The following is a 9078-nucleotide window of genomic DNA, read 5'->3' as shown; positions in this document are numbered from 1 at the left end:
AAGCCTATGGTATTTGCATGCGTAGATATGAATTTCTTTGTGAGTTCGAGTGTTTTTCTCTTCTCTTTCGTCTTCGTCCCATTCTTGTTGTATATATGTGTGTTGGGACATTCTTTGGTCCATGTGAGGGCATAAGGATGACAATTGAGCAAAATAAAGTGACCGCCTTTAGTAGCGTTTGTGTGCATCATAATATGTTCGATAATGTAACGTCATGCATTGAAGCTTCATTGTTAGTCATAGCATTCTTGGGTTGTGTATATGGTGTGAAAATCGAAAAAAGGGGTGGTTCTTGGATGAAAAACATGTGTGCCGGTAGTTGAGAGTTAAAACCAATGTAGACATTCTTACTCTGTGATATCTAGGTGTTAGATTGAGTCGTTGTTTTGTATGGCTTGCTTGAGGATAAGCAAATGCTTTAAGTTGGGGGTGTTGATGTGACATGAATTTACGCCACAATCGATGCTTTTTGGCTATAAGTTTTACTTGTTTTTAAGCAAGTCTATGTGATTTTACGTGTTTTTTATTGGATTTCAGGTATTAAGTGTTTCGATGGCAAAAGTTGGAGAATTAGGTGAAAATACAGAAAGAAGTGAAGAAAATAACACATCACTGAAGAGGCAGTTTGACGGAGCAATTAGACCGGCCGCAGAACTTTCTGCGGAGCATCAAATTGACCGTATAATGGTCACAGTAAGCAATGCATCAGAGATTCATCCTGCGGAACAATTATACGGACCCCATAATATTTGACGGTTCGTCAAAGTGTATCGTGGAAAAACGCAGGAGACTCTTTGACGGTTGAAAGGCAGCAATTTGACGGTCCGCATAACGGTTTTACGGACCGTAGAATGGACCCGATGGGCAATTTTGTCTTTTCACTTCTCACGACATAGGGTCTTATAAATACCTAATATAGGTTTCTTGTACGATAGACATCAGATTTCAGTTTTTATTTTCCTTAGCACTAAATACTCATAGTTTTGGGAGTCTTTTGGGATTAAAAACAATTGCAATTAATTTCTCTTCAGTTCCAAGCAATCAATTGTAAGCATTATGATCTCAATTATTTCTTATTGTTCTTCTTCTTCTATGAGTAGCTAAATTCCCTTACTAGGGTTGTGAACCCAATGATGGGTGTTTTGTGATTGGGTTTTGTGATTGATATACATATAATGGATTATTAGGGTTTATTTATTCTTCATTCTTCATTCATAATTAATGGTTGCAAATATTGATTAAATCCATAAACCTTCATTTATTTGGGAAGATATTTAGGGTTGGTAAGAATAAATAACAAGGACTCAAAGCTTTAAACTTTGTTTAATAAATTCACTTAGGAATAAGAAGAATTTACTTGGCATAATTAACCGTTCTTCATAGCTACTTTCTTATATTTGGGAAAATCATAGAAAGAGATAATCTTTATTTATTGGGAAAGAGTAAAGATTCACATAGAGGTTAAGTGCATTCATATAATGATCCATTAGAAGTATATCAAGATCAATGCCCATGATCATACACTCTATCTAACGGGGACACAACCTTGGTTTCTTTTACCAAAAATTATATCCAAAGAAATTAGTTAGCAATTAGTCATAAAAACCCAACTTTTACAGAAATCATCGGATTAAGATATTAGAACTAAATTAAGCATTCTACGAGTTTAATAACCTTTTCACACCATATTCCCTGTGGGATTCAAACCCAACCTAGTTGGGTTCCTATATTTGACAACATCCGCGTTATACCATTAATAGGTGTAATTTGAGCATATCTGTTATATCTCGTATTTTGTACATTGGGATAATCCGAGCTAACCATGATAAATTAAGGACAAGACTATTCCGGGATACGAGGTAGAGACTTTTACTTGTTTTAAGGCATAAGTTGCTTATGATTTTATTGGTATGGAATATTAAGGAAAATTTGGGGTTAAAAGTTAATTATGGAAAGTAATTATTTCATGAACAAAAGGCCATGTGGCCGTGTGAGGTGGAGTGGGTTCCCACCCATGGCTTGGCCAAATTTAATTGATCCAAGCCATGTGTGGGCCATGGTCCACTTGTATGATTCATATACGCTTATATTAGATGACAAGCAAGACCAATATTCATCATTTTCACAAACTTAAGAAACTTGGAGAACTTGGAGAAAAAAAAGGAGCCATATTCGGCCATAGCTAGCAAAAATTAAGGTCCAAAAATCTTGATCAAAAAAATATTTTCTTCTAGCAATTCAACCAATTGGAAGGTCCTTGTTAACGTGAGATAGTTGTTGGAGTCAACAAACCATTCGTTTTCATCATTTACAACCCTAGCCAAGTTGAGAAGTTGGGTGGAGAAGGTAAGGATTAATCTTCTTTTTTATATGTTATGGATGGTTTGTGTATGTTGTAGTATGTAGAAATGAATGAAATTCATGAAATTGCATGTGTTGGGGTGTGTGGCCGTATGTAGGTGTTGTGTGTTGTGTAGGAATGAACTAATTTTATTTAATACTTTGAGTTGTTGTTGTTGTTAATTTTATGGTGAAAATGAAAGTTTAATGATTCAAGTTGAAGTTGTAATTGTTGAGGGCTGTTTTAGAAGTTAATGTGATTTTAATATAGTTTCTTGTATTTATGAGAATGATATTGTTAACGTGTGGATTGTTGGTGTAATTCATGAATTTGGGAGAGAGGAATGTGTTGTTGTTGTTGTTCTCGGGTTTGGGAGGTTTCAGGTGGAGTGGTGTTTTGGTTGGGTTGTTTTAAATATTGTGCGGATTGTTTGAAGTGTTCTTGAATCTTGTTTGAATGATCTCGGATTAGTACTTGAACATGTGAGCGTTGATGTTGGCTTGAATGTATGTAGTTGAATTGAATGTAAATGGAATGTTGTCGAATTATGTAGAAAAGAGTTACTAACGTTAGAATGCGTTTTGAATTGATTGTTGATGTTGTTAATATGGTTGTTGGTATTGTTGTTGATGATTTGGCCGAGTTGAATTCTCGGGGTTGTTGAATTTATAGGGGAAATGCTTAAATTTACGTAGATAAAGTGCTAGTTGGGATTGAATTCCTAAGTGCCTATAACTAATGTTAGTATTTAATGACGTTATTGTAGATCTTGGGGAGCCCGAGACTTAAGTTTGGATTAGCTTAGGAAGCGGACGAGGTATGTAAAGCCTAACCTTTCTTTCTTTTGGCATGTCTTAGTTGTAAGTAAGCTATGATACGAGCCTCGGGGTAACTCTATTCTTACGATCCGAGCATGTCTACGATTCTTATTCACTTCTTGATTTCGCATTCTTAATATAGTCGAGCTATGGTCTTTATGTCTTTTGTATGATTGGATTTCAAATGTTGCATAAAAAATTTTGTTCCTAAAGGATTCTATGTCGAATAAGGCCCCTAACTTTCATAGACGGGCTCGGATCGCTCTGATACGTTCGTAGAGGGTTCTATAACGAATAATGGCCCTAACTTTCATAGGCGGACTCGGATTGGTTTGATACTTGTCCGTGGTCCCCGAGACTTTCCTTTGTATGGTTCTATCGACTTTTTGAAAGAACCTAATATGGCTATCATCCCGACCCCGAGTATTGATTACTTACTTATTTGTTGAGTCGTAATGATGATTTTTATGCATATGGTTACTCACGACTACGCTCGTGCATCATGTTGTTACATCTTTCGCCGAGTCCGGGCCGGTTATGTCGTCGTGCGCACTATGCTATATTCGGAGTATGATGTGTTATGGTTCACCGAGTCCCTCGCTAGAGGGCGGGTACCTATATATTACGGTGTTATGATGTGTTATGGCGTTATGATGTGTTATGGAGATATGTCGGGTTACGGAGATATGAAATCTTACGGCAGTATGATGTGTTATGGCGCCAAATGACGGGGTGGCGACCATGTTCCACCGAGCCCCATGCATGATTTGTGTTTCGAAACTAAATATTTTGGTATTTTGCATATTGTACTTATTTTACGTACTTCTTGTTCCGGTTATGATCCTGTTCTTGTATTTCATGCTTTGCATACTCGGTACATATTCCGTGCGACCCCTTTCTTCGGGGGCTGCGTTTCATGCCCGCGAGTACAGACGCCCACTTTGGTGATCCGCCAGCTTAGGACATCTATTCTGCTATCTTGGAGTGCTCCTTTGTTCCGGAGCCTATATTTTGGTACAGACTCTTCCGTTGTATATGCATATGTTTATTCAGGGGTACGGCGGGGCCACGTCCCGTCATATGATTCTATTGTTACTCTTAGAGGTACGTAGACATATATGTGGGTTGTGAATATTCTTTTCGGTTGTGTTCGTATGATTTATGTTTTGGGCGGTCCCATTCGCGTGGCGACCTTGTCGGCTTGCGTTTGTATATATTTTGGGACGTTGTGCTTTATGATAGCCTTGCGCTTCGTGATATATATGTTTGTACATGCGACACTTTGGAGACGACGTGATCCTTTGTATATGTATAAGTTATTTGTATGCGATTACTTGTTAATGGGTGTACGAGTGTCCGGCTCGGGCACTAGTCACGGCCTACGGGGTTGGGTCGTGACAGCGGTTCGTCCTCGGAGTGTCTACAGACCGTGTCTAGTAGAGTCTTGTTTATCGGTGTGTTGTGCACCACATCTATAAACAGGAAGCTACAGGACATTTAGGATGTTATCTTTCCTTCTTATCCTAGATCGTGCGATAGAGCTGTATTATCAGGATGATTCCTCCCTAACGAATTGTTATGTTTTCAGCGATGCCTCCAAAGGCGACAGCTGCCCAGAAGGGCAAGTCGGCGGCGGTGGAGAGACTAGCCAGGCCCGGAGAGTTACTAGGGCCCGTGCCCAGCTTGAGCCTGAGATTGTGCTCCGGTCAGCGAGCTCTGCTACACCGTCACCATTAGAGGAGCATAGGGCAGCAGCAGCTGCAGATCAGGGGGCGGCTCCACCGCCAGCTCCCGGGGTTCCAGTACCCGAGCCTCCAGCTCCTCAGCCAGGGGCGGAGGATAGGGCTATGAGAGATGCGGTCCGATTGCTTCCAGATTAGTGGCGGGGCAGGCTCGCAGGCACGGATTGGGAGGTGATCAGGCAGACAGACATGATAGTTTGAGGGCCCGTGATTTCCTGACTTGTAATCCTCCAGAGTTCTTCGGGTCAAAGCCCGCGGAGGATCCCCAGGAGTTTATTCGGCAGATGCAGCGTACGTTGCGGTTAATTAAGGCTTCCGAGGCGGGTACGTCGAGTTGGCTTCATATCGGTTGCATGATGTAGCGCTAATTGGTACGAGTCCTGGGAGTTGTCTAGGGGCGAGGGTGCTCCTCCAGCGGTGTGGGATGAGTTTACAGAGGCCTTTCTTGGCCACTTTCTACCCTCCGAGAGATGCGGCGAGCTAGGGTTGACGAGATTCTGCGGTTGAGACGAGAGGGCGGGGAGTGTCCGAGAGTATAGTCTAGAGTTTGACTCATTGGCCAGATATGCACCCACTATTGTAGCTGATATGACCGATAGGATGCATCGATATGTGATGGGGTTGGATCGTTATTTGGTTGATAGCTGTATGGTGATGGCTTCCCAGCCTGGGATGGATATTGCACGGGTACAGGCGCATGCCCAGGGTATGGAGGACCGACATAGAGGGCGTCAGCCGACGAGAGATTATGACGAGAGCCGGCCCCGAGGGCTAGATCGGTGGTTGTTACGGGGAGTCTCGAGGCGGGCGGCCTCGGCGGCGGCATAGTAGATATCCTTCCCGGCCCGGCCACGGAGTACACCCCCGCGGTTCACGGGTAGGAGACCGGACGTGCGGGGTATTCGGGAGCGGTCGAGCTCCAGGGCTTCGGGTTCGCAGGTGGACAGAGGTTCCGGTCAGTCGAGGCCACCCATACCTCGGTGTTCTCACTGTGGGAGACATCACCCTGGAGAGTGTTATCGTGCTACGGGTGCTTGTTTTTCCTGTGGCCGTCAGGGCCACCTTATGAGAGATTGTCCGCGTGGGGGTAGTCCAGGTGGTGCAGCTCAGCCCTCGGGTCGATTCTTGGTTCATCGTCCTCTTCGGTAGCTATGCGCCCTGGGGGCGGGGGGTATGCCGACACCGGCGGGGCCGCGGTAGAGGGTCGTGGCGGAGCTTCCGGTTCTAGCGGTCCCTCGAACCGCATATATGCCTTGGCTGGCCGACGGGATCGGGGAGGCGTCACCTAATGTGGTTACGGGTATATTATTGATCTTCTCCCGAGATGTATATGCATTGATAGACCCAAGCTCTACTTTATCGTATATTTCTCCCCTTGTTGCTGGTAGAATTGGGATAAAACCCGAACCGATAGAACCGTTTGAGGTAGCTACACCGGTAGGAGATTCTGTTATAGCTAGGCAGGTATATAGAGATTGTTCGGTAATTATATGTGGCCGTTGCACTAAAGCAGATTTGATAGAGCTAGATATGACTGAGTTCGATGTTATTATGGGTATGGATTGGCTAGCTTCTTGTTATGCTAACGTTGACTGTCAGAAGAAGGTAGTTCGCTTCCAATTCCCAGGGGAACCCGTTATAGAGTGGACGGGAAATACAGCATCGCCGAGGGGTAAGTTTATTTCATACCTCAAGGCAAGGAAAATGGTTCGAAAGGGTTATATTTATCATCTGGTTCGTGTACATGACTTGAAAGCAGAAGCACCGACTCTTCAGTCAGTCCCGGTGGTTAATGAATTTCCAAATGTATTCCCAGATGAGCTTCCAGGTCTTCCTCCTGAGCAGGAGATAGAGTTCACTATAGATGTGCTGCCGGACACTCGGCCTATATCTATTCCTCCGTACGAGAATGGCACTGCGGGGTGAAAGAATTGAAGGAGCGGTGAGGATTTATTAGAGAAGGGCTTCGTTAGGCCCGGCACATCACCTTGGGGAGCGCGGTATTGTTCGTGAGAAAGAAAGATGGGTCGGCTAACGGATGTGTATTGATTATAGGCAGCTGAATAAGGTAACCATAAAGAATAAATATCCCCTCCCCAGGATTGATGATTTGTTTGACCAGTTGCAGGGTGCTAAGTGTTTCTCGAAGATAGACCTACGGTCAGGCTACCACCAGGTGCGGGTAAGAGAGGCAGATATTCCAAAGACTGCATTCAGGACCCGATATGGGCATTATGAGTTTAGAGTGATGTCTTTTGGGCTGACCAATGCTCCAGCGGTGTTTATGGACCTGATGAACCGAGTATTCAGGCCGTTCCTAGATATGTTCGTGATTGTATTTATTGATGATATCCTGGTTTATTCACGATCAGAAGAGGAGCATGCAGATCATCTGAGGGCAGTACTTGGGGTGCTCCAGCACCAGAAATTATATGCTAAGTTCTCTAAATGTGAATTACGGTTGACTTCGGTTGCATTCTTGGGGCATATTATTGGAGCGATGGCATCGGGTTGATACACGAGAAGATTGAGGCCGTAAAGAATTGGCCTAGACCTACGACACCTGCGAGGTACGTAGTTTTACGGGATTAGCGAGGATATTACGGGAGATTTGTGGAAAAGTTTGCTTCGATTTCGGCGCCTTTAACGAGGCTAACTCGGAAAGGCGACTAAGTTCCGGTGGACCGATGCTTGTGAACGAAGCTTCCGATTCTTTGAAAGAAAAGTTGACTACGGCTCCGGTTCGACTCTTCTACGAGGGACCGGATGGTTATGTTATTTATTGTGATGCTTCCGGTGTTGGGTTAGGTTGTGTATTAATGCGGCATGGCGAGTTATAGCCTATGCCTCCCGGCGGCTCGAAAGCACGAAAGAAATTATCCTACTCATGATGCGGAGCTAGCGGCGGTAATTCATGCTTTGAAGATATGGAGACACTATCTATATGGCGTTCATGTTGATATTTATACGGATCACAAAAGCCTCCGGTATATCTTTAAGCGAAGGAGAGGCGAATTTGCGGCGAGAGAAGGTGGCTAGAGTTGTTTGAAAGACTATGATGTTGATATTTTATATCATCTGGGAAAGCCAATGTTGTAGCGATGCACTCGGCCGTAAGTCTCTATGGGTAGCTTGACGGACGTGCCATCGAAAAAGAAAGAAATGGTTCGTGAGATTCATCAGCTAGCTAGTCTTGGAGTCCGTCTGGCCGATTCTGGAGATAGTGGGGTTTCTGTCCGAGAGATTGTTGAATCCTCTATTATGGAAGAGATAAAGCGACACCAATATGAGGACCCTGTTCTGGCACAGTACAGAGATGCAGCCCTTGAAAAGGAGAAGACCCCGTTCGAGATTACACCTGATGGAGTACTACTACACGGGGCGGTTATGTGTACACGAGGTTGCGGGGGCTGCGGCGACGAGGGTTATGGGCGAGGCACATTATGCCCGTTATTCGTTCATCCGGGATCGACAAAGATGTATCATGACCTCGGATGCTTGTGCTTGGTGGGATGGTATGAAGAGGGACATAGCGAGTTTCGTTGCCCAGTGCCCAAATTGCCAACAGGTTAAGATCGAGCATCGAAGCGGGTGGATTGTTACAGGAGATGGAGATTCCGACTTGGAAGTGGGAAATAATTAATATGGACTTCATTACGGGCTTACCTCGCACTCCACGGAAGTATGACTCCATATGGGTTATCGTTGATAGGTGACAAAATCGCCCATTTCTTCCGGTCGGGACTACTTATTCGGTGAGGACTATGCCGGGTTATATATTAAGGAGATAGTAAGACTTCACGGAGTTCCCATATCTATTATCTCCGACGGAGGTGCCCGGTTTACGAGCTAACTTTTGGAGATCATTTCGGGAAGGATTGGGGACACGGGTGAGTCTTAGTACGGCATTTCACCCTCGGTCGACGGACGGACGGCCGAGCGTACTATTCGGACGCTAGAAGATATGTTGCGGGCTGTGTTATTGATTTCGAGAGGTAGGCGGGATGATCATTTGCCACTTGTTGAGTTTGCTTATAATAATAGCTACCATTCTAGCATCCGGATGGCACCGTATGAGGCTATGTATGGCGAGGAAATGTGCGGTCACCGATTGGCTGGTTCGATGTTGGCGAAACTAAGTTAATTGGCCCGAGATATGATTCGGCAAGCGGTTGAT

Source organism: Lycium ferocissimum, chromosome 4 (genome assembly GCF_029784015.1).
Source record: "Lycium ferocissimum isolate CSIRO_LF1 chromosome 4, AGI_CSIRO_Lferr_CH_V1, whole genome shotgun sequence".
NCBI lineage: Eukaryota > Viridiplantae > Streptophyta > Magnoliopsida > Solanales > Solanaceae > Lycium > Lycium ferocissimum.
This window is presented reverse-complemented; position numbering follows the sequence as displayed.